This window comes from Coregonus clupeaformis, unplaced genomic scaffold (assembly GCF_020615455.1).
Source record: "Coregonus clupeaformis isolate EN_2021a unplaced genomic scaffold, ASM2061545v1 scaf0943, whole genome shotgun sequence".
Lineage (NCBI taxonomy): Eukaryota > Metazoa > Chordata > Actinopteri > Salmoniformes > Salmonidae > Coregonus > Coregonus clupeaformis.
In genome coordinates, this window is record NW_025534397.1 from 90159 (window position 1) to 117953 (window position 27795).

At 41.5% G+C, this 27795-nt stretch overlaps 1 pseudogene; it reads right to left on the minus strand.

Annotated features, from left to right (window-relative positions):
- Window positions 1-5936: 5936 nt before the first annotated feature.
- LOC121564567 lies at window positions 5937-25914 on the minus strand (annotated as a pseudogene).
- Window positions 25915-27795: the final 1881 nt, after the last annotated feature.

Sequence of the window (27795 nt, forward strand, 5' to 3'; positions counted from 1 at the left end):
AATCTCTGCATTCTGTCATTCAGGGATGACTGATACTACAGCAGTCATGTGTGTGCTCCACACATTTACCTGTTGCTTTTGTGGAACACTTCCTGTAGTGATGAAATGTGTCTCAGCATTAGATCCAATATATGGATTGAACACCGGCTGTATATATTGGACCTCAGCAGCTCTGAGGAGAAAAGTAAACAGTGTTTAAAATGGATGACACGACGAGACCACTCTTTAGCTGTGTAGCGAAGTCGGACTGTATCCGGGGAGGGGTAGTTTCTGCAGCAGTTGAACCCTTAAGACAAAGTGGACATTTTTTATTTTATTTTTTTGTCATTTAGCAGACACTCGTATCCAGAGCGACTTACAGTTAGTGAGTGCATACATTATTATAATTATTTTTCATACTGGCCCCCCGTGGGAATCAAACCCACAACCCTGGCGTTGCAAGCGCCATGCTCTACCAACTGAGCTACGAGGGGCCCAAAAGATGTTGATTTCAATACATTTACATTTTAGTCATTTAGCAGACGCTCTTATCCAGAGCGACTTACAGTTAGTGAGTGCATACATTTTCATACTGGCCCCCGTGGAAACGAACCTACAACCCTGGCGTTGCAAGCGCCCTGCTCTACCAACTGAGCTACAAATGCCCGTGTTCTTCTACATCGACCCCATAACCCCACCAGAAACTACCCCTCCCCAGATACAGTCTTACTTCACTAGACAGCTAAAGATTGGCCTCATCGTGTCAATGAAAATGATACAGGAAGTGTTCCACAAAAGCAAAAGGTTTATGTGTGGAATACACACAGGAGCTAGATAATTGTTTTATTTTTTTGTGATTTCGTGAGGACTTCTGTGGCCTTCAACTGGGGAAAAATAAACTAAGTCAAATCATGACGTCAGTGATCTTCAGGTCGGAAAGTCAGCGCTGTAGAAATATGCCAGAGTTTCCTACTTGGATTTCCGAGTTAATTGTTTTGTAATTGTTTTGTATTCACGAGGACTAATCAGACAATTCTATACCCTTTGAAAGTGACACATCATTTTTCAGGAAGTAGCCTTGTAGTTTATGAACTTTTTTTCAGGAAGTAGCCTTGTAGTTTATTAACATTTTCCAGGAAGTAGCCTTGTAGTTTATGAACATTTTCCAGGAAGTAGCCTTGTAGTTTATGAACATTTTCCAGGAAGTAGCCTGGTAGTTTATGAACTTTTTTCAGGAAGTAGCCTTGTAGTTTATGAACATTTTTCAGGAAGTATGGTAATATTGTATGTATCATTAAGGCAAATGTTGGGAAGTGCTAAAAGGTAAAATATAGTAAACATGATTGACATTTTGTAATCCAGATGCAGCTCAAATAAGGAATATAGCCAATGTGGTGAGTAGCCATGCCTTAATGTATGTACGTGTATGTATGTAAAGGGTCTGCCACCAATATAATGAGATAAGGGAGAGAGGCATCATATGGAAAAGTACCCATGGCCTTTTGGAGTAAACCACATGTGACATCTGGACGTTGAAAGATAAGGGTAGAGTGGTACTAAAATAAGTTAATCATTTGCCCTAAGGGGGAGGGACTGTATATGCTATGTAACATGATTATGCATTTGTGTGTATAAAAGGGAGCTCTAAGCCAAAGAGAGAGAGTCATTCCATGGAGTGGCTCGGCTTTGTTATGCAAATAATAAAGTCTAATTTCTGGATTCACAAGCTCCAGTCTCTTGAGAGATATTTTGAGTTGACTACTTTTGAGTCAAATATTTCTACGACAGAAGTAGCCTTGTAGTTTATTAACTTTTTTCAGGAAGTAGCCTTGTAGTTTATGAACTTTTTTCAGGAAGTAGCCTTGTAGTTTATGAACGTTTTTCAGGAAGTAGCCTTGTAGTTTATGAACATTTTTCAGGAAGTAGCCTTGTAGTTTATGAAAATTTTCCAGGAAGTAGCATTGTAGTTTATGAACATTTTCCAGGAAGTAGCCTTGTAGTTTATGAACTTTTTCAGGAAGTAGCCTTGTAGTTTATGAACTTTTTTCAGGAAGTAGCCTTGTAGTTTATGAACATTTTCCAGGAAGTAGCCTTGTAGTTTATGAACATTTTCCAGGAAGTAGCCTTGTAGTTTATGAACATTTTCCAAGAAGTAGCCTTGTAGTTTATGATCTTTTTCCAGGAAGTAGCCTTGTAGTTTATGAACTTTTTCCAGGAAGTAGCCTTGTAGTTTATGAACATTTTCCAGGAAGTAGCCTTGTAGTTTATGAACATTTTTAGGCTTTTTGAATAGACAAAAACGTAGCGCAATGGTCTTCAGTGCAAAAACTAAATAAAAGGCATCTACCAGAAGTAAATTCATCCACAAACACTATTATAATTATAATTATACACTGCTCAAAAAAATAAAGGGAACACTTAAACAACACAATGTAACTCCAAGTCAATCACACTTCTGTGAAATCAAACTGTCCACTTAGGAAGCAACACTGATTGACAATAAATGTCACATGCTGTTGTGCAAATGGAATAGACAACAGGTGGAAATTATAGGCAATTAGCAAGACACCCCCAATAAAGGACTGGTTTTGCAGGTGGTGACCACAGACCACTTCTCAGTTCCTATGCTTCCTGGCTGATGTTTTGGTCACTTTTGAATGCTGGCGGTGCTTTCACTCTAGTGGAGTCTACAACCCACACAAGTGGCTCAGGTAGTGCAGCTCATCCAGGATGGCACATCAATGCGAGCTGTGGCAAGAAGGTTTGCTGTGTCTGTCAGCGTAGTGTCCAGAGCATGGAGGCGCTACCAGGAGACAGGCCAGTACATCAGGAGACGTGGAGGAGGCTGTAGGAGGGCAACAACACAGCAGCAGGACTGCTACCTCCACCTTTGTGCAAGGAGGAGCAGGAGGAGCACTGCCAGAGCCCTGCAAAATGACCTCCAGCAGGCCACAAATGTGCATGTGTCTGCTCAAACGGTCAGAAACAGACTCCATGAGGGTGGTATGAGGGCCCGACGTCCACAGGTGGGGGTTGTGCTTACAGCCCAACACCGTGCAGGACGTTTGGCATTTGCCAGAGAACACCTAGATTGGCAAATTCGCCACTGGCGCCCTGTGCTCTTCACAGATGAAAGCAGGTTCACACTGAGCATGTGACAGACGTGACAGAGTCTGGAGACGCCGTGGAGAACGTTCTGCTGCCTGCAACATCCTCCAGCATGACCGGTTTGGCGGTGGGTCAGTCATGGTGTGGGGTGGCATTTCTTTGTGGGGCCGCACAGCCCTCCATCTGCTCACCAGAGGTAGCCTGAGTGCCATTAGGTACCGAGATGAGATCCTCAGACCCCTTGTGAGACCATATGCTGGTGCGGTTGGCCCTGGGTTCCTCCTAATGCAAGACAATACTAGACCTCATGTGGCTGGAGTGTGTCAGCAGTTCCTGCAAGAGGAAGGCATTGATGCTATGGACTGGCCCGCCCGTTCCCCAGACCTGAATCCAATTGAGCACATCTGGGACATCATGTCTCGCTCCATCCACCAATGCCACGTTGCACCACAGAATGTCCAGGAGTTGGCGGATGCTTTACTCCAGGTCTGGGAGGAGATCCCTCAGGAGACCATCCGCCACCTCATCAGGAGCATGCCCAGGCGTTGTAGGGAGGTCATACAGGCACGTGGAGGCCACACACACTACTGAGACTCATTTTGACTTGTTTTAACCCTCCCGTTGTCCTAGGGTCAAAATGACCCGCCACTGTGTTGAACCAACTTTATTTAATTTTTATATTTTGGGGATCATTTGTGAGAAGGAGGCAGTGAGACTTTAAAGAAAGTATCACTGCCTCCTTCTCACAAATGATCCAAAAAATATAAAAATTAAATAAAGTTGGTTCAACACAGTGTGGGTCATTTTGACCCTAGGACAACGGGAGGGTTAAGTTTACATCCCTGTTAGTGAACATTTCTCCTTTGCCAAGATAATCCTTCCACCTTACAGGTGTGGCATATCAAGAAGCTGATTAAACAGCATGATCATTACACAGGTGCACCTTGTGCTGGCGACAATAAAAGGCCACTCAAAAATGTGCAGTTTGTCGTGCCATTCATCTGCTGCCATCACCTCATGTTTCAGCATGATAATGCATGGCTCCATTTGGCAAGGATCTGTACACAATTCCTGGAAGCTGATAATGTCCCAGTTCTTCCATGGCCTGCATACTCACTAGACATGTCACCAGTTGAGCATGTTTGGGATGCTCTGGATCGATGTGTATGACAGCGTGTTCTAGTTCCCGCCAATATCCAGCAACTTCGCACAGACATTGCAGAGGAGTGGGACAACATTCCACAGGCCACAATATACAGCCTGATCAACTCTATGCGAAAGAGTTGTGTCCGCTGCATGAGGAAAATGCTGGAAAATGGTGGTCACACCCAGATACTGACTGGTTTTCTGATCCACGCCACAACCTTTGTTTTAAAGGTATCTGTGACCAACAGATGCAAATCTGTATTAACAGTCATGTGAAATCCATAGATTAGAGCCTAATGAATGTATTTCAATTGACTGATTTCCTTATATGAACTGTAACTCAGTAAAATCTTTGAAATTGTTTCATGTTGCGTTTATAATTTTGTTCAGAATATATCTTAAATGACTGCGTTTTAACAAATATGATGATATAATTGTCAAGCCCATTCAAAATATTAGGGGAAATGACCCTGAAGTATGATGTAGGACGACGTCACTTTAACAGAGTATTTTCCTCATGAAAGGTACATTTATCCATCGGAACCTTGCAAAAGACTATTGCATGTTTATGTGTATTACTGTGCTTATAATGTGTATTACCGTGTTTATAATGTCTATTACCGTATTTATAATGTGTATTACCGTGTTTATAATGTGTATTACCGTATTTATAATGTGTATTACCGTGTTTATAATGTGTATTACCGTGTTTATAATGTGTATTACTGTGTTTATAATGTGTATTACGTATTTATAATGTGTATTACCGTGTTTATAATGTGTATCACCGTGTTTATAATGTGTATTACCGTGTATTACCGTGTTTATAATGTATATTACCATGTTTATAATGTGTATTACTATGGTTATAATGTGTATTATTGTGTTTATAATGTGTAAAACCGTTTTTATAAAGTTCATTATTGTGTTTATAATGTGTATTACCATAATTTTCATAAGAAATTATATAGACATTGTATTACCATAAGAACTCTAATCATTACAGAAGTGTATATCTGCCGAAAATCTATTAGAAATGCTAATTGGTTAATGATAAATCATTATTTGTCATTTCTTTTCCCATTTATATGCACGTTAGTCCCCTGTAGATCAGTTGGTAGAGCAGGGCGCTTGCAACGTCAGGGTTGTGGGTTCGTTCCCCACGGGGGGCCAGTATGAAAAATGTATGCACTCACTAACTGTAAGTCGCTCTGGATAAGAGCATCTGCTAACTGACTAAAATGTAAATGTAAAAAAATAATATCAGTAAAACCCAGAACCAAAATATTGAGTAATTTGGTCAGATGCTCAATAACCATTTATGTTTACGTAGTCTGTCCACTAAATACTTATTTATGCATAATCTGTGACAAAATTCAAATGCAAAAAATCTGGTTTGTTGTTTTCTGAGAACTTTGTGCTGAGAATATCCCCACAATTCCACCGAGTGTAAAGAATTAAAACTATCATTTTGATGTTATGGATGGTCAGTCCTTACATCCATAGCTCAGTCTGAGAATTTGAGAGTGGTTACATTTCTCCAGCCTAATCCCTCAGATGTTTACCAAAGAAAGTTACCGCTTTGTTGGGGTGTCTGCTTTGTTGATGTTGGAATCCCAGATTGCTCCTTTAATTAAAGTACAATATTTGTATGGTATGAAAAAGCTGTTTGCTGAATAATAAGTCCACAGTCACAAAGGAAGTGTATGTAGGTCAACATGTTTTTAATCAATGCTCAACATTTCACCATGAAAATCATATTTTATGCAACACAGGAAAATGATAAGACTTGGTCCTGTTTATTCAGCAACTTCTTTGCCCTGTAAGAAGAAAGAAAGAATATAATGGATCAGTAATAATAATGAACATGATAAATATATGGATAGAATATAATGGATCAGTAATAATAATGAACATGATAAATATATGGATAGACTTGGATAGAATATAATGGATCAGTAATAATAATGAACATGATGAATATATGGATAGACTTGGATAGAATATAATGGATCAGTAATAATAATGAACATGATAAATATATGGATAGACTTGGATAGAATATAATGGATCAGTAATAATAATGAACATGATAAATATATGGATAGACTTGGATAGAATATAACGGATCAAGCATTTAAGGCACAGTGCTCAGCTTGGATTTTCACATTTGAAGTACCAACTGAATTCATTTTATTAGATTATTTTGCCCTACCTGAAATATGCTTCTTAATGGTCTTAAATACAGTTGAGTGAGTGTAAAAGGTCAGTATTGCCCTCTGTGAAGACTGAATCATAGGTGGTGTTGATGTGGTCATATTTGAACATGAGTCAGGTATAGGTTTAGCAGCAGTTCTGTACCTTTCCAGTGTCACGGGTCTTGGCTCTGAGCTTGTTGACCTGAGTCTCAGCGATGTCAGCACGCTCCTCAGCCTCCTCCAGCTCATGCTGAACCTTCCTGAACTTAGACATGTGCTGGTTTGCTGCTTCCTCCTGGGTGAGGAAAAGAGATGGAGAGCGAAACATCAGCATTTAAAGTTTGATGCTTCAGGTAGCAAATTAAAATATACATTTTTAAAGGTATTTTCAATCAAACAAATATTGGCAGATTTAGGACAGCAATGTATATAGGGAGATGGATGATACAGCAGAGAAAGTGAGTGGAGGAACAGGGGATCAAATCGCTGCCTCCAGCAATACCACTATACCAGCAAATTAATATTAAACCCCGTCTCCTTTTGCATAATTTGCATAATTCATTGTTGACTGTAGCAACACTTACTTCAACTTAACTATACGGATATTACGTTTTGTAACGTCTACTAGGGATTTTTTTTATTTTTTTATTTTTTTTATGTATGCTTTCAGAGTATTTGACTAAGTGTGTGACTCACCGCTTCCTCAGCCTGCCTCTTGTAGGCCTTCACTTTCAACTGCAGCTTATCTACCAGGTCCTGAAGTCTGCTAACGTTCTTCTTATCCTCCTCAGTCTGTGGGAGAAGATCAAAGAATCAAATTCAGTATAGTTCTATAAACAAACCTGTCTGTGTTACTGTCAAGTGTGTGAAGAATGCACTTTCTCTTACCTGGTAAGTGAGCTCCTTGACTCTGCGCTCATACTTGCGGACTCCCTTGACTGCGTCTACACCTCTTCTCTGCTCGGCGTCCACCTCAGTCTCAAGCTCACGCACCTTTGTGGAAAAAATAAACGTAGGCATTTGTTTGTGGTGAAATCCGATGTAACAAATCTTTGTAAAACAGAGGTATAGTCTTCTACCTAGTCAAGGAGGCACAATTGTTGTATGTTCCTATGTACTTTTCACAATTTTTATTGAAGGGGTCTGTAATAATAACAACCTTTCATTATCTAGGTCAATGGTTCCCAAAGTGGAATTGACATTAAATTTTTATGAATATTGATAGCAACAACAGATTAAACTAACAGGGATCTGTGGAAAATGGGTGCAATACAATACAAATCAAATCAAAATGTGTTGTTTTTGCGGGTGTAACGAAATGCTTGTGTTTCTAGCTCCGACAATATAATTAACCCTTAGATGCACAAGAGGGAGGCTCACAGTGATATTGGTATCCACAGTACTCCATCAATTATATATGTTTTCAACCCAATTCTTCTGGTATTTGTAATATACTGTATATTACCATTGATCAATTTTGGCATGTATTTATTTCAGTAGCAGTATGGCCACTAGAGGACGCCACTCGCATGTTTTAATGTTATGAGATTTCTTCTATTATGAGGCTCGCGCTATGACAGTTGAGAGAAGTTTGCCAAGTGAGCCAACAGCAAGAAAGAAGCACCGACATAAATACATTGGTATATCTTTATTTTGAAGGTAAGCGACTGGGAAAGCACTATATTAATGTTTCTGGAGTATGTGTATATGTTTTTTAAGATTAATATGTTTTTTTAAGATTTAAGTTATGTTGTATTTTCACGTTTTTATGAACTTATGAAATAAGTGTAACATATTCCTCAAAATGTTGATTTTGAACATAAATGCTTCCTGATTTAAGCTTTTAAAACCGCTACATTTTCTCTCCGCTCCATGGCAAAATGTGTAGAACAGCAAGACAGAAGCACCGACATAAATACATTGTTATATCTTTATTTTGAAGGTAAGCGACTGGAAAAGCACTATATTCGAGACGGTAATGTTTCTGGAGTATGTATATATGTTTTTTAAGATTTATATGTTTTTTAAAGATTTAAGTTATGTTGTATTTTCACGTTTTTATGAACTTATGAAATAAGTGTAACATATTCCTCAAAATGTTGATTATGATTATCTCTCCGCCCCATGGCAAAATGTGTAGAATTGCAAGAAATTAGCTGTAAAATTACAAAATGTTCTCTCTTTCCAAAGGCAAAAAAATTGTAGAACTGCAGAAAATTCGTTTTAAAACTGCAAAATGTTGTTTCTGATGCCAAGAGGTGACTTTAAAAATGTTATTTCCCAGGGGCCGAGACTTGATTTGTCCGGCTTGATTAGTCCGGCCATGCACTGCAGAAGTCATAGTAAAACCAAAGATGAAGACTTGTGGACAATGCCATGGCGACCATCACTAGCTAATCTCATGCGCAGAAACACATCATCGGGTCTAACGGTTGTGCTGAACTGCACATGTGCAGTCAAATCAAAAGCTTCTCCTTCGGTAGAAAGTTGTTTTTGATGAAAATGGAAACGTGTCCGTTTGTTACTTTCACTAGGTTGTAGTAAGGTCTTGCCTTTAGATTTCAAGAAAATTAACATCCAAGGATGAATTTTCCACTTCTCCCATAAACATCTCAAACCCCACACCCCAGTCTGGTCTGCCAAGTCTGCCAAGTCCGCTTCGTAAGGGTTCCCAGAAGTCTTGCAATGTTGCACCTCTGGGTTTAGAAACTCCATGGTGAAATTACTTGGATGCTATTTTTATCGCACTCTAAAGTAGGAATTGTCTTCTGATATGATGAGGGGGTCCCTGATGAATTCGCTATCACAAAAGGGGTCCCGAGGCTAAAAGTTTGTGAACCCTTGATATAGGTGGTTTAGGGTGGCAGGTATCCTAGCAGTTCAACGTTGCTGGTTCAAATGCCGGAGCCTTTAACATTAACAATGTGTTGATGTGCAAGGCACTTAACCCTAATTTGGACTTTTATTGAGAGAAAGTGTCTCCTGTGTATTTTTATATATGATCAAATACATTTCCAGCAATCGGTCTTTCAATCCACCCTAATACACTCTGCTGTTAACTCACCCTGGACTCCAGTTTCTGGAGCTGCTTCTTGCCTCCCTTCATGGCCAGATTCTCAGCCTCATCCAGGCGGTGCTGCAGGTCCTTGACTGTGACCTCCAGGTTCTTCTTCATCCTCTCCAGGTGAGAGCTGGTGTCCTGCTCCTTCTTCAGCTCCTCAGCCATCATGGCCGCCTGGAAAAGTAGTTTGTTTAATTCATGCACCAATTGGCACCAATCATAACGTCTCTTTGACATCTTTATTGTGGTTAACCAGCCCAGCTACCATTGGCCCTTGGGGACAAATCAAGTCGATGTAATTCAAGGACTCACATCAGTGATGGCCTTCTTGGCCTTCTCCTCTGCATTCCTGGCCTCCTGGACGATGTCGTCCACCTCTCCCTGCACCTGCACCAGGTCAGTCTCCAGCTTCTTCTTGGTGTTCAGAAGGCTGGTGTTCTATAGGAGGAAACAATATGATTTGTTTGGCTCTCAAGAGAACTGGCTCTCTACGATTCACAAGGCTGAAATTCTGGAATTCTAAAAGCTGTCAAATTCCAGATGTGTTTAAACGGTATGCTTGGTTGAGTTCCATTGGAAATGGCTTTTGACCCATACCTGGGAGTGCAGCAGTCCAACACGCTCGCTGGCGTCTACCAGCTCAGTCTCAGCCACTTTGCGGCCTCTCTCTGTCTGCTCCAGAGCAACTCTCAGCTCCTCGATTTCAGCCACCATCAGACCGTTTCTGCGCTCCACCATGGCTGCCTGCTCCTTCATGTCCTCTGCAGCGCGGACGGCATCATCAAGATGCAATTGGGCATCCTGGGGTTTACAATGACATAGGTTCATTAGGACTTGTGGAAGTAGGGGCGATAGGATCGATCAGTGACAGAAATGTAAATTGGTACGAATTTCTCCAGTATCGTTACATTTAGAACATAAACCACTTTCTACAGATTTACAAACAAATCCCTAGCCATGTTTAGGTTTTGAACCTGATGTCCCAGTCCCTTTACCTTGAGCTGTCCCTGGACGTTCCTCAGCTGTTTCTGGGCCTCAGCGGCCTGCCTGTTGGAGTGGCTCAGCTGGATCTCCATCTCGTTCAGGTCTCCCTCCATCTTCTTCTTCACCCTCAGGGCATCATTCCTGCTCCTGACCTCAGAGTCCAGGGTGCTCTGCATGGAGTCAACCACCCTCTGGCTGTTCCTCTTGATCTGCTCCATCTCCTCATCCTTCTCAGCAATCTTCCTGTCCACCTCACCCCTTGATCTGGTTCAGCTCCAGTTGCACACGCAGAATCTTGGATTCCTCGTGCTCCAGTGTGCCCTGGACAAACAGAAGCAGTCAGGCGAATTGTGTTCAATACATTTGGATATAGGAATTGAATATACCCTGAGTGTACCAAACATTAAGAACACCTTCCTAATATTGAATTGCTATTTTTCCCTCAGAACAGCCTCAATTCGTTCGGGTATGGACTTTACAAGGTGTTGAAAGCATTCCACAGGGATGCTGGCCCATGTTGACTACAATGCCTCCCACAGTTGAGTCAAGTTGGCTGGATGTCCTTTGGGTGGTGGACCATTCTTGATACAAATGGGAACTGTTGAGCGTGAAAAACCCAGCAGCTTTGCAGTTCTTGACACATTTAAACATGTACGCCTGGCACCTACTACCATACCCCGTTTAAAGGCAATTAAATATTTTGTCTCATTCACCCTCTGAATGGCACACATACACAATCCATGTTTCAATTGTTTCAAGGCTTAAAATTCCTTATCTACACTGATTGAAGTGGATTTAACAAGTAACATCAATGCAGGATTATAGCTTTCACCTGGATTCACCTGGTCAGTCTATGTCATGGAAAGAGCAGGTGTCCTGAATGTTTTGTACACATATGACTACAATAAACTCCAATACAGGGAGCATTAGACTGTAGTTGGCATTGCTAGTGTAACACTGCTTTTCCCATCAAACAGCTGTAGTTTGTACCTCAGCCTCCTCCAGAGCGGTCTGGATCTCAGACTTCTCTGTCTCCACGGTCTTCTTGGCCTTCTCCAGCTCATGGATGCTCTTGCCAGTCTCTCCGATCTGCTCAGTCAGGTCAGAGATCTCCTCTGCACACACACACACACAGGAGCAGTTTAGACTTGGGAGATTTTCAGTGGATATCACCAATGTACTGAAGTTGACATTGAATCATAATAACAGTTAATTAATTAACAGCACTTCATGCGGTCTTGCAAATCTAATTGCCCTCCACATCCTTGGGTTGATCAAAGGAATAGCGATCACAAGTTTAAAAATATATATATATTTTGAACTGAACATGAAAACTCTGAAATGGTGTAATAGTAATTTGGATGATTACAGTTCCCTCCATTTTCAAAACACTAGTCAAACATGAGCCAAATAGAACTGCTGTCAAATGCTCACGTTGCAGGTTCTTGTTCTCTCTCTTCAGGGTCTCCAGATGATCCAGAGCCTCCTCGTAGGAGTTCTTCATCTTGAAGAGTTCAGTGCTCATAGAGCGAGCCTCCTTCTGAGCTCCTTCCAGCTCAGCCTGACCCTCCTCATACTTCTGCTTCCACTCTGCCAGAACCTAGGGAAATACATGGGATTTTCATTAAAAGTCATAGATGAAGAGTTTTGATTCATAAATATGCTACAATTATACTACAATTGATCATATTGCAGACAGTAAATATCACCCAAGTGTGAGGTTTCTTTCTTTTGACCTTGTCAAAGTTCCTCTGCTTCTTGTCGAGGTTGGCGGCCAATGCATTGGCTCTCTCAACGTCAATCATGAGGTCCTCCACCTCTCCCTGCAGCCTCTGCTTGGTCTTCTCCAGGGAGGCACACTTGGAGTTGGTCGCCTCAATGGTCTCCTCAGCCTCCTGCAGACGCTGGGCCAGCTTCTTCCTGTTGGACAACAGAGGGAGGTTTTAGGGGCTGAAACAAATGTTACAATTCATGTTGATGTAGCATTTTCTCAAAGCCCCCTACCACCCTCACCATCCACACCATATATTTGAGTTTTTTCTGTTGCGTGTGACTCACTTGGCCTCCTCCAGCTCCTCTGTGCGCTGGATGGCATCAGTTTCATACTTAGTCCTCCACTGAGCCACCTCACTGTTGGCCTTTGACATGCCGCGTTGCAGCTCTGCCTTGGCCTCCTGCTCCTCCTCAAACTGCTCCCTCAGGAGGTCACAGTCATGGCGGGCAGACTGGACACCGTGGGCCAGTGCGTTTTTAGCCTGTGAGAGAGAAAGACAAAGAGAGATTTGAGAGATAGTCAAACAAATTATAGTAGAAGTCTCTGAGGGTGGCGTAGTCACCATCTATATGAAGATATGGCTCTAAAACAGGGTTGTCCAACTGGCGGGCCACAATAATATTTGGCCCCTCAAGTTTTCGGGGGTGGGGGACTATAAAAGACAGTAAAAACATTTTTGGGGAAATCTGTTCCAAAGTATTCTTCAGGACAGGGGGCCTACCCCCCCCTCAGGACCGCACCCCCAGCCATCCTCACGTACTTTGTGCCCCCTTCGATTTTTATTTTGGGGTGCATGACGCCCATGTATGTGATCGTATAGAAATGTAAGCAAGGTTTGAAATAATAATGTTTTAGTCAAATATTATATCTGTTTGTGCTTCTTGCGTTCAATTTGCAGTCTACAAATTATTTGTAATTATGTTCCGGCCCCCTGACCATCCGCTCAAGAAAAAAATCAGCACACGGCTGAATCTAGTTGATGATCCCTGCTCTAAACTCTGTGGTCGGTGGAGTCCATTTTGGGTTCCTTACCTTGACCTCTTCCTCAATCTGCCTCTTCAGCTCCTCCACCTGCTGAGTGAAGGCCTGTTTTCCTCTGGTCAGCTGAGACACCAGGGCTTCCTTCTCCTCCAGCTGGCGGCCAAACTCACCTGCAGGGATAGAGGGACATCTTGTTAATGAGGTCTATGTTCTCCAAGATTGAAAATGGAGTTTGAGGTATTGTAGGGCAATGTTAGGTGGTGAATAGTATACCAGGACCAGTGGAGGCTCCTCAGAAGAGGAAGGAGAGGACCATCCTCCTCAGTGAAATTCATTAAAAATAAAAATAGTGAAACATTTAAAAAGTTATCCTTTTTAGATAAAACTACGCTAAATATATTCACGTCACCAAATAATTGATTAAAACACATTGTTGCGAAATGAAGGTCTACAGTAGCCTTCACAGCACTCTGTAGGGTAGCACCATTGTTTAGCCGGAGGACAGCTAGTTTCCGTCCTCCTCTTGGTACATTGACTTGGTTCTCACCCCCTTCCATAGACTTACACAGTAATAATGACAATGTACTGCAACCTATCATAGCTCTTGCAGCATGAACGGACATGTTTTTTTTCTCACTTTCACTTAGCTAGCGAATGCAGCTTGCTAGTTTAGCTTACTCAAACACCCGGCTCAAATGCTATGTTAGTTAGCTGGCTATGGCTATTCAACACTGGAACTCTTCCAAGTCAAGGCAAGCTTTTGGTTTTATTAATTTATTGCCGGTGTAACTGCTAAACTGCTTGCTGACTGTACTGCATGATTGTAGCGGGTTTACTAACGTGTTAGTTCTAGTAGCTATGTTGACTAGCTATGGTGACAAAACTGTAGGCTGTGTGTAGCAGTTAGTGGTTATGATATGAAGGTTTGGATTGGAAAGTTTTTTTCGCCTGATCACAGACAGCTGATGTGTTTTGCACTGAAGTCCAGATGTCAAGGGAAAAGGTGAGAGGAGGAGAGCGCGTAGATGCGAGAAGGAATTATACAACGAGCAAAATGATCATGCTTTTTGTATGTGGCTTCTATGAAAGTGAACTGTGTTTGCGTGTGATCAGGGATGTATTCATTCCGCCGATTCTGTTGGAAAATGTTTCTTAAACGGAAGCAAATGGAACAAAATGAGGATAAACATACCTGAATTTGTCCAATAGAAACTCGTTTGCAACTGTTGGACTAATGATTACAACCTAGATCAGCTAGATTCAGGTAAGAGTGTGCAAGGCGGTATTGAATGTGTCACTGTCTCTCACCTCGATTACTCTAATTTTTCTCTCAACCTGTGCACCTACATTGTAAACTTTCATTCATAGGCTAGGTTGTAGAAACCTCATGATGGGTATAGGGAAAATGTTAGTATCATGTAGTAGCCTAAACCTATCGATGTTACATTGAGCTGGGTGAATCAAATATGAATGAGTCATCCAATATGCTGTAATAGAAATAAGGCCATGCTCCTAAAAAATGCATCATCCTCCTTCATCTTAAACATCACCGGCCGCCACTGATGTGGACTATGGACATAAATCCACAACACAGTTTATTGTGTTCTACTGAAGTAAAGCATTAGTTTGTTGTTCATTGTTGATGGTACCATTTTCTGTCAGGAGTCTGGCCCTCTGTCCACTGATGTCGTTGACCTGGCGAACATTCTCATCATTCTTAGTCTTGAGCTCGCTCAGCTGGTCCTCAAGAGTACGGCATATCTTCTCCAGATTGCCCTGTTAGTGAAACATGTTCCATAATTACTTTAGATATGGGACTCCTGTCAACCTCAGTTCAGTTGAATGGTAATGTAGTTGGCCCTCCTCAACACTGCTTGACCAAAACATCACTACTCACCTTAGCCTTGGCGACGGCCTCCATGTTGCTGGAGAGGTCATCAATCTCCATCTTGTACTCGCTCTTCTCCTTCTCCAGCTTCTGCTTGACGCGCTGCAGGTTGTCGATCTGCTCCCCGAGCTCAGCCACACTGTCAGCCTGCTTCTTGCGCAGAGCGGCGGCTGTGGCCTCGTGCTGCAGGGTGGACTCTTCAAGATCACGACGCAGCTTCTGGAACTCAGCCTCACGCTTCTTGTTCATCTCAATCTGAGCAGCAGTGGCGCCTCCGGCCTCCTCTAGCCTCTCGCTGATCTCCTCAAGTTCCCTGGAGAGATCGGCCCTCTGCTTCTCAACCTTAGCCCTGGCAGCACGCTCAGCCTCAATTTCCTCTTCCAGCTCCTCAATACGGGCCTAGAACAGGGGGCAGAAGCAGGGGGGATGAACACTACAATATAGTTGAAACAATTGAACCTAAAAAAATAATAATAGTAGGTATATTTTGCATAAATGTGTTAATGCAAAGACAGTTAATATATTCAGTAGACAGTGTCCAATGCGGGAACCAAAACATTTACATTTACATTTTAGTCATTTAGCAGACGCTCTTATCCAGAGCGACTTACAGTTAGTGAGTGGATACATATTTATTTATTTTTCATACTGGAATCGAACCCACAACCCTGGCGTTGCAAATGCCATGCTCTACCAACTGAGCTACATCCCTGCCGGCCATTCCCTCCCCTACCCTGGACGACTTGTGCGCCGCCCCATGGGCTACGACAGAGCCTGGATTCGAAACAGGATCTCTAGTGGCACAGCTAGCACTGCGATGCAGTGCCTTAGACCACTGCGCCACAAAACCACAATTAAGAAGCATCATCTTTACAACAGTAAGAAGCACTAGCAAGAAACACCATCTTCCAACAAACTGAGCCATCAGAAGAAACCGGGAAAAATGTGTGCTACCAGAATAATGTTTTTCAAGAAATGATTCAAGTCTGTGCTTTCCTGTACTGGAGCTTAGATCCTGTACTAATATACACTAATATATTCAGTAGACAGTGTCCCATGCAGGAACCAAAACCACAATGGTAAGAAGCACCAACCAGAAACACCATCTTCCAACCTACTGAGCCATTAGAAGCCACCAGGAACACTGTCTGCTACCAGAAAGTGTTTTTCAGGAAATGATTCAGTTGTGGGCTTTTATCCTGTACTGTACCTGGAGTTCCTTGATCTTCTTCTGCAGCTGAGCTCCCAGAGACTGCTCATCCTCAATCTTGCTGAGGAGCTGAGTGGTCTCAAACTCCTTCCTAAGAAACACAAATACGCCAATTGCAGAGTTGGTTTCGGTTCGATAGTGTAAAGGGAGAGTATCATACCATTCACTTTGCTTTTAAAGGGATACTTCAGCATTTTGGAATCTACTTCCACAGAGTCAGATGAACTTGTGGATACCATTTTTATGTCTCTGCATCTAGTATGAAGGAAGTTAGAAGTAGTTTTGCGAGCCAATGCTTACTAGCATTAGCACAATGACTGGAAGTATATGGTATCTACTAGCATGCTAGCAGTTACTATAGACTTCCAGTTATTCCGCTAACACTAGTTAGCAACTTCAAACTGCATGCAGAGACATAAAAATGGTATCCACGAGTTCATCTCAGTCTGGGGAAGTAGATAAAGGGCTTCCTGAAGTATCCCTTTAAGAATCACATGTATATGCTGATTCATAATTACAAGAATTAGCCAAAAACAGGTAGCAGGTAATACTGTTGTGATTTGTTTGTGTTTACTTCTTGATTTTCTCATCAGCCTGCTGCTTGTCATTCTCCAGGTCCATTATGGACTCCTGGGCGAGTTTCAGATCTCCCTCCAGCTTTCTCTTGGATCTCTCTAGGTCCATACGGAGCTTCTTCTCTTGCTCCAGAGAACCCTCAAGCTATAAGATAAAAACAAATATATTATTAAAATCTAAACAACTGAAGATAATATCATCTTACATTCTATCATGGTTAAAATGTCGAACTCCACTCACGTCGTCCACTTGCTGTTCCAGCTTGGTCTTGGCCTTGGTCAGAGTGTTGACTTTGTCCTCCTCTGCCTGCAGGTCGTCCAGTGTCTGCTGGTGGGCCTCTTGGAGGGCTTTCTTCTCCTTGGTCAGCTTGGCAACACTCTCATCCATAGATGCCATCTCCTCTGTCAGGTTTTTAACCTGAAAATGGTCACAACATAATTATACTTCACCATAAAGGGGAGATTTAGTTTGTTATATTTTACATTCATTTAAATTAGAAATGTGTCAACAAGTACTGTACTATAGATTCAACACTAGATGGTAGTGTACACCATGCCAGTGTACTGAGTGGAAGTCATAAATGAGTGGGGGAACAGAACATGCAATGAATGTGGGGAGTACGCCGCAACTGAAATTCACCCACAATACAACTTGAATTCCATTTCTGTTAAGCTATGTTTTGAGTTGATTATTGTTTGGATTATTGTTTGGTTAGACTGTCTATGGTAAAACACAAGACCTTGTTTTCGGTGGCATGCTTCTCCTTCTCCACTTTGGCCAGGGTGAGCTCCAGGTCATCGATGTCCTTCTTCAGCTCAGAGCACTCATCCTCCAGCTTCCTCTTCTTGGCAGTCAACTCGGCATTGATCTCCTCCTCATCCTCCAGCCTCTCGGTCGTCTCTTTGAGTTTGGCCTCCAGCTGGATCTTGCTCTTGATGAGCCCCTCGCACCTTTCCTCGGCATCGTTCAGACTCTCTCCTTCCTGGTTTCAGAACACGAGGACAAATCAGAGGCCTTACTTTGTGTATCAAAATATACACTTTAGTCAAAGAGGTCAGATTAAATCAATAGAAATTCATGAAATAAATACAGCATATTTTAATAAATACAGCCACATACTTTACAGAGAATTCATATGTGTGTGTGTTCATCTGTGTATTCATGTGTGTGTAAATGTGCCCTTATGATGGTCGTCTTTCACTCACAGATGCAACTTGAAGTGCCAGGTCATTCTTCTCCTGCGTCAGGGCCACCAACTTCTCCTCCATTTGCTTCTTCGTGGCCAGAGCCTTGGCCAGGTCTGCCGTCATCTTCTCATAGTTCTCCTTCATGTTGGCCAGCTCCTTCTCAGTCTCAGCGCTCTGCAGCAGGGGCTTGATCTTGAAGTACAACTTCATCCATGGCCAGGTTTTCACATTCATGAATGAGCGGACGTTGTACTGGATGGTGAAAATGGAATCTCTGGTCGACAGAAAGGACAGAGTTACATGGTGAGTGATATCCCACTGGGCGCAAATGTCAGTTCAACATCTAGTTTTGATTTACATTTGGTTGAGTTGTCAACTAACGTGAATTCAACGTGAGAAATCAACCAAAAATGTCACCATGTTATTGTTTTTAGGTTAAAAGTTGGGTGAAAAAATAGAAATTTCAAATCCACGTTGATTCAACGTCATCACACTGAATGTTTTGGTTGAAATGATGTGGATATAACGATGATTCAACCAGTTTTTGCCTATTGGGATGCTTAATAAAGCTACATTCTGGGAGTCGAAGAACAACAAAACCAGCGCCACCTTTTGTATACAGCTGAGGAATAGGGCTAGGGAAATGTAACCCCTCTGAAACTCATAGACAGCTCTCTAGATGCAAGGACTGACAGGTGATGCTGAGCTCATGAGGCATTTTATATTTTTCAAAAATGAACGGGTTAATATCACAAATGTATATGCCAATTGAACAGCTTGCCACATCCCAAACTGCAACTTTAATAGAGCATTATAAGACGTACTTTCTCATTCTGAACAACTCACAGCATATACAGCATGTCATCATAATGCATTAGATACAGGTGGTTGACAGTATGCTTTGCCAAGATGTCCACTATTCCTCACCTCCTCTCCATCATCTTGGTGAACTCTCTCCTCATGAGGAATCCACGGCTGAGAGCCTGGACCATGCCGACCAGAGAGGCCAGCTTCTCATCTCTCATCTCCTCCAGGACACCCAGAAGACCGGCTTTGAAGAACACCTGAAACACAGGTTAACATGGTCAATGGAACCACAGATGGTGACAGATAGAAAGGGTTGAATCAAAAGAGGGGAACATCTCCACTAGATTGATTCCAACTACAAACTTTGCAATACTTACAAACAAACCATGGGATAGGTTGTTTATAAGTTGTAAGTTATTGTACAGTTTTACAGTGCCTTCAAAAAGTATTCACACCCCTAAACTTTCTCCAGCCTGAATTTAAAATGGATTACATTGAGATTTTGTGTCACTGGCCTACACACAATACCCCATAATGTCAAAGTGGAATTATGTTTTCAGACACATTTTTACAAATTAATAAAAAAAGGAAAATGCTTACAAACAAACCATGGGATAGGATGTTTCTAAGTTGTTAGTTATTGTACAGTTGTAGATTAATAATGTCCACAGATACAGATAACTGCAGCCATACCACTCTGACACAATGCACATGATAATGAGTTGAGTTTCTCCTCTATACTTCTATGACATTGAAGTAAAAAACACTACAATGTTTTTCCACCTTTTCCTTTAGTTAAATGAAGAAGAAGGAACAAAAGGATGGATAGATCAACTGGATAGTTTTTATATGGTAAGGGTTTAAATTATCATTGAAGTTGTGTTTTGTTGTCAGCTTTTGCTGGGGGTATTTGACTGACTTTGGTGTGTCCAAACTTGTAATCTTCGTGATTCACATCAATGGACCCAAGCAGCTTCTCAGAAGCCTTCTTGTTGTCCATGAACTGGCCCTCAGGGATGACACTGGCATTCAGTACTTTGTACCTGAATGAGTAGACATTTTTAACACATGTCAAGTTGTAATATGTTGGTTATATTTCGTAAAAGGTAAGCCTATTCTGATGCTGGGAAATCCCTTGAAGCAGATCTTTCTGTGTGTGTGTGTGTGTGTGTGTACCTCTGCTTGAAGTCAGCATAGATGATTCTGCTGGGGAAGCCCTTTCTGCAGATCCTGATACCCTCCAGTACACCATTACACCTGAGCTGGTGGATAACCAGGAAGTTCTCCATCAGACCTGGTAAAACAAACCAGGACTCTATTCATAAACTGTTTAAAGATTGGGCTTGTTAAAGTCACTGATACTGTACTGATAAGATGTAATATTTAACTCAATATTTCTTGTACCTGGAGTCTTTGACTCGTTGGGGATCAGGCAGCGCACAAAGTGAGGATGAGTGCTCCTCAAGTTGGTCATCAGCTTATGTAAGTTCTCCTGTAAGAGGGTTACAAACCATTTTCTCAGACATCATTTATGATTATCAAGGCACCTCTTGAAGGACTGAATATGCAACTTTCAAAAGCTCACCCTGAACTGGGAGGACACAGTCTGCATGGAACCACCCTTCTTCTTGCCTCCTTTCTTGCTTGTATCTGTTAAAATGGGGAAAAGTTCAAGATAACTAGAAAAGTACATTATGAAGAAATCTAGAGTGGTCTTGTCTCCAGAAAGCACATTCATTATAAACCAGAGAGTCTCGGGTTAACTTCACACTTATCTAGAGGCAAATGCTGCCAAGGAGATTATGTAAAATAACACCTATTATATGAGTAAATTAACCCAGTGATAAACCCTGAGAAATTGTGATATATTCAAAGACTTATAAGAAATGTGGGTCTGAGTTGTAGCTAGTGCTTAATTAAATATTTTGACGTGTTGCTAGCCTTACCCTCTGGTGGGGCAGCGGGATACAGGGCAGCCAGAATTTTGACTCCTGACTTCCCATATAACTGACAAACTGAGTCGTTCAGGGGGTCCTTGTTCTTCTCCAGCCAGCCAGTGATGTTGTAGTCCACAGTACCGGCATAGTGCACCAGGGAGAAGTGGGCCTCTGCCTTGCCTTTGGCAGGCTTGGGCTTCTCAAACGCCTTTGTTTTCCCAAGATGTTGGGAGTACAGCTTGTCCTTGAAGGTAGTGTCTGAAGACTTGGGGAACATGCACTCCTCTTCAAGGATGGAGAAGATGCCCAATGGCTTTACGAAAAGAGATGTATATCAAATTAGTGATATTTACATTTAGGATTACATTCATTCCTTTAGTAAACATGCTATTATATGATTATATTCATTTAGAGGCACATAATAGGAAACATATTGAGTTCTCAACAGTCAGATACGTTGTAAAACTGTGATAATGTCTCACACAGCGCTCCCTATGAGCTTTGCTGTTGTGGTCCGTTATAATCCTCACAGACAGTTTACCTTCTCAATAAGCTCAATGCAGGCAGCCAAGTCCATGCCGAAGTCAATGAAGGCCCAGACAATTCCCTCCTTCTTGTACTCCTCTTGCTCCAGGACGAACATGGTGTGGTTGAAAAACTGTTGCAGTTTCTCATTGGTGAAGTTGATGCACAGCTGTTCCATGCTGTTGTACTGTTGATGGAGTTTTAAAAGGGATAATTTCATCATACAAGGCTGTAATCCATCTCAATCAAAATGAATTATCTTGTTCTGGTCTCATACTCACATCAAAGATCTCAAACCCGGCAATATCGAGCACACCGATATAGAACTGCCTTGGCTGCTTGGTGTCCAACATTTCGTTGATACGGATGACCATCCACAAGAACATCCTCTCATAGATAGACTTGGCCAGAGCCATGACTGAGTTATTAACCTGCAATGATAATACCTCAAATTAATACATGAGATATTGACCATGTCCAGTGATAAGGTGATAATAATTTTGGGAAAACAACAACACTATCCAAAAAAAGCAATGCACTCTTTCCCAAAATAATTCCGGTCCACAGAGAAAATGGTAGATGCTGTGTTTGGCCGCCTTACCTGAGGCACAGTCTGTCCCTTGGTCACATACTCGTTGCCGACCTTCACTCTGGGGTAGCACAGAGCCTTCAACATCTCAGCTGAGTTCAGGCCCAGCAGGTAGGCGATTTTATCAGCCACTGGAGAGAGAACCAACAACAACAGAATCAGGAACACAAGATGGCTTGTTTCTGATGTCAAACTGGCAAAATAGTTTGGTCAACTTCTTTGTGAGTTAGGTTTTGATTCACCCACATCCATAATTTAAAATAATTTCTGGAGGTTGGAATTTGTTCTCTAGAAATGATCTCCTGCCTGACTTTCATGTGTCACTGTCTGTCTTACATGTTCTATTTCTATGTTTGGGACTGGGAATGGGACTAATGCTTTACATATTGTATATCTATGAGTGGGACTGGGAATGGGACTAATGCTTTACATATTGTATATCTATGAGTGGGACTCACCCTCTGTGCCGTCTGGCTCGGCCTGCTCCTCACGCTGCTTCTGCTTGAATTTCAAGTTGCCGTGGTGCACTACAGCTCCTGTGAGCTTGTAGATGCCAACCTTCTCATCATTAGTGAAGCCCAGGATTGTAATGGCATCCTGGCATTAAAGAGGAAGTACAACAGTGATGAACTGAACGGTAGTTTGCTCAGTTACACTACAGTTCTGCGCTGCTCACTGCAGAACAATGGGATGGATAGATTTGACTGGCTTCTCTGTTCCACATGATAACGCTTGGCCAACACACTAGTAGATGGCAGCACAAAAGGAGTTTTACACAGTTCCACAGGGTTCTTAGTGGCACTCTCTTGTGGATGTCGTACCCATTCCCTATCTAGAGTTTGGTTAACCCTTTGTTTGACTCACGTCTGTGGCATCCAGCTCTTCATTGTCATTGATGCTGGCCACAGTGATCTGACCCTGGCTGCACATGGGGAAGTCGTAGGGGTTGGTGGTGATGAGCGCCATTTCTGTGGATGACAGAGAACAGCTTGTCAGTTAAATCTCTTAGAATTCTGCCATCCTACCTTTACAGTATCTCTCCCTCCTTTACTCAATAGATGGACTCAAGGATACATGTAGTATATAATAAATAGCATCAAAAGAGGGGACTGAGACTTGTGGACTAGTGTGATCACAATGCATTACTAGATAGATTTTTCCCAAAGACATGACCCATGTCTAGATGCCTTGTTACCTTGGATGTAATCATTGTAATAGTATTATTAGTGTAGACTATGAACATTTTTAATAAGTTCCACAGATGGGGGGTGTGAATAATTTCCCATGAACCTCTACTTTGCCATACCAACTATCTCAGGTTTGTGGCCTGTCATCATCTGGAAGAAGATGTGGTAGCCTCTCTCATCGGGCAGCTGGAAGGACACTCTGGACTTCTCCAGCAGGTCTGAGGGAGAAAGATTGAGTGAGTGAGTGAGTGAGTGAGTGAGTGAGTGAGTGAGTGAGTGAGTGAGTGAGTGAGTGAGTGAGTGAGTGAGTGAGTGAGTGAGTGAGTGAGTGAGTGAGTGAGTGAGTGAGTGAGTGAGTGAGTGAGTGAGAGAGAGAGAGATTGTAATATTAGATAACATTTGAGGATCTCCAACAAAGAATCTGTGTGAATTTAGGAAAGCATTGAGAAACAATCAAAACCAACTCACAGGTCTCAATGTCAGCTTTAGCCAGTTTGCCAGCTTGGAAGTGAATCCTGATGAATTTACCCTATAGTAGAGCATGGGGGTTAGAAATAGGTCAACAAATACATCTAACATTATACTTGAATAGACCCCTTTAAATGTTACAGTTTGTTGGACATTTATTGATATAACAATCGGGAACTACTGAAATACTTTTTTTGCAATATAAGGTAACTTCTACAGAATACCCTTCATACTTACAAAGCGAGACGAGTTGTCGTTCCTCACTGTCTTGGCATTACCGTAAGCCTCCAGCAGAGGGTTAGCTGCAATGATCTGATCCTCAAGAGACCCCTGATTGAGACAAACACAAGTTGCTCAGAAACTGGTAAAGTAATTTTTTCTTGGAATGTGTTAAAAAGGCAAACATGAGCCCAACCTACCTGCATTTTGCTGGGGTCTGCTTCCTTCTTCTTCTCGCCACTAGACACTGCAATGGTGGCGAAGTACTGGATGACACGCTTGGTGTTGACAGTCTTTCCTGCACCGGATTCTCCACTGGTTTATATGACAGAGAAAGAGGGGTTTTAGTTACATGTTTGAGTGACAGATTGGTTTCATCTGTAAGAAAGATTTAAAAAAATACACTGTTGACCTGTTTTACTAATATTCCCATTTATCAACTCATTATTACACATAGCCTAATGCTCTAATCCATTCATAATGTCATGTATTTCATCACACCAAGAGACCCAACTTATTACAATAGAAACACTTTCTCAAGTGACATTTTAGTAAACAACTTACGTAATCAGGACGGACTGGTTCTCCTTATCTGGAACCAAAAACATATTGCTTATCATACTCAAGCAACATTATGGGTACATTATTGCATTCAAAGCATGAATTTCATTTTGGAACATTTCCCATTCAAAATCAGAAATCGGATATTCCCAGCAAACTGTTCTACCTAGACTAGAAAACAGTAGATACCTCTCCAAAGCATATTTTAACTTCCATTCATCCATCCATAAACACTTATGGACTTATGGACATCCATCCAACCATCCAACCATCCATCCATCCATCCATCCATCCATCCATCATCCATCCATCCATCCATCCATCCATCCATCCATCCATCCATCCATCCATCCATCCATCCATCCATCCATCCATCCATCCATCCATCCATCCATGAAAGCTCGTACCAATCAGCATGAACTGAAAGGCGTTGTCAGAGACGGAGAAGATATGGGGTGGAGCCTCCATCCTCTTCTTCCCTCTGTAGGCGTTGACAACCTCTGCATCGTACACTGGGAGCCACTTGTAGGGGTTCACCGTGGCACAGAAGAGCCCAGAGTAGGTCTGGATGAAAGTGATTAAATTAAATTAGGGGGATTAGTAAAGTCAGATGGACTTTTACCTGGATTTATGTGAGGATGTGGGTGTACTTTGGTATAATGATGTGGGTCTACTGTATGGATATGTTTTGGTTTCTACCATTCATTTATGTATAGTACTGTATGTGTGTATTTCTTATGTTCATGTATGTGTGTGTTTGTATATGCAGGTTTCTTACATAGATCATCCATGCTGCATAACGCTCTTTGAGGTTATACAACACAGAGGCTTCATTCAGGTAGGTCATCATGGCCATGTCCTCAATCTTGTCGTACTTAGGGGGGTTCATCTCGTAGATGTCTGCATCTTTGAACTCTTTTCCTTCCTGAAACAGTCAGAAATCTAGATTACATACAGATCAAAGTGGACATGACTGAATGTTTTTTGCTCATTAAATACAAGTTTAATCATTTAAAAAATGCATATCCACATTCAATCCAACTACTTTGTCATCACCCACTGACACATGACTGGTGATTCTTAACTAGTCAATAAAATAAATTAAATGTCATTTTTAAATAGCTGCGTTAAAGATGATGTATTTGAAGGTTATATTCTGCTTACAAAAAAAAGAAATGCTTCTTAATATATATTTTGTTAAAGATTTTATATTTTATATTGAAATATTTTTGATCATTTTGAAGATTTTTCAAGAAATTGAGTAATTGCACAAACTTGAATACTTTTCAGATCAGGCTTACCTCCTTAGTGCCGTCAGGTTTGGTGACTGTTACAGTACACTTCCCATCGGCCCTGGCAGTGATCAGACCCTTAAGGTACAGCTCCGCCTTGTCTGCCACATAGCAGGAGTTTTTTGAATCAAAGGGTGCGGCTTGTGCCTCCATCCTCTCCTTCTCAGATTTACGGAGGTATATGGCAGCCTTGCCGTAGATTTGCATCTCAGCGTCCGTACTCATGGTGACGGATCACTAGGAAAGAGGAAAGAGATGAAACAAGAAACATGATTGACTCTGTGGTGCTTCCTGCCCAGTCAACAGAGTTAGATGAGCGGAATCTCTCAGAATATTCTCATCACTTTTTATGTGAAGACTCAAACCATGTCTCACCTTCTTTTTTCCCCTCCTACAGATGAATGTGTACTTCTTGGAGGACCCTGTGAAACATGTGAGTGTTGTGAAAACGCACAAGTCTAATGCAGTGGAGGCTGCTGTGCCATAATAATGGCTGGGGCGTAGCAAATGGAATGGCATACAGACACATGGAAACCATGTCTTTCATGTATTTGATACCATTCCACCTATTCCGCTCCAGTCACTACCACGAGCCCGTCCTCCCCAATTAAGGTGCCACCAACCTCCTGTGGTGTAAAGCCTTATCATTTAGCCCCCGAAGGGCTAGAAAACATTTAACTAAATAATTACGGCCATGTCCAATTCAACTACAGGTGTAACTGATAACTTTCATTTCCCTAGTGTCAACTCACTTTAATACATTATTTTATTTTTTGTTATTAAAATGAATACCCCTGATAACCCAGTTACATTCTAGACCACCCCCTCAATTTACAAACAAGTGCAGGAGCACCGCTTTTGACGGTAAAGGATATATATATTTGTTTTACACTGTAAACCAATGCCACTTGATATCATATTGTCAAATCTTACAAGAGACATGCAGAACTCAATTCAAACAGGGCAGATAGTTACTGCCTCAGATGCTGAGTGCAAAGATGAGACAAATGTAGAAATCTAAGGAGGTGGAGAGGTCTTACCACAGAGGAAGAAGGTATCTGACTTATAGATGCTGGGGCCTCAGCCTCCTTATATCTGGTTGGAAGTGCTAACCAAGCAGAAGTTAATTATGGACCACTCTGGGGAAGGACATGGACTGTAGGAGAGACCTCCCCCCCAGACCTGTGTGTCTGTCCCTAACTAGCACCTCCCACTTCCAGGACCACCACACTCCCATTACATGACTTTTTAATGTCATATTTGTCCCTTAATTGAATTTTACTGAATTTACATAAGAGATATTTCATTACTAATAGTTATAACAATATCAGAAGTTTGATTTATCAAATGTATTCCAATGTTACTTCTACTGAACCTTATATACTGTAATGGAGTGAGTCCATGTTGCCCCACTACTCTAAAATAGGTTTCATGAAATCTAATCTGACCTTATTTAGTTCCATTTTAGTGGCATTAATCCTCATCAACAAATTTATATATGTTCACCTATTATTTCTATTATTTAGCTTGTAAACACATCTGAACTGTCTCCTCACCTCATACTTGTTACGGAGTTGGCCGTTACCTCGTGCCTTGCTTAGTTTGATTTATCACCCTGGTAGAACCATATTAAATAAAACAAGAACAGATTTAAATTAATATTTAAAAGCTAGAACAGAAACATTTATAATTTCAATTACAGCTTATAAAACTTTTAAATGTTATGTGTAGTTTTTATCTACAGTATGATCTATTGAAGATGCTGAAGGAGCTTCTATTTGTCTCACATTTCAGTTGGCTAAAACGGTCCAGTAGGATTCTTATGACTTACATAACACCATACCAGTATTTCAATCATCTTATCCACTCATATTGCTGACAGCGATATAACTGCCTCAGACTTTTATTACACTCTGAAGTAAACCGCTTAGCAGCTGAACTGGCTTCAATAAAAGTGATGTAACATGAATAGGGAATAGTTACAATAAAGTAACAGATTCCTTTACATTTACATTATATTTGAATTAATCCTTTACGTTACAATTTTGATAACTTTTATAAAAGACAGCTGTAGGAACTTGCAGAAACACATTATTTTTAATACATGTAATTAAGCAA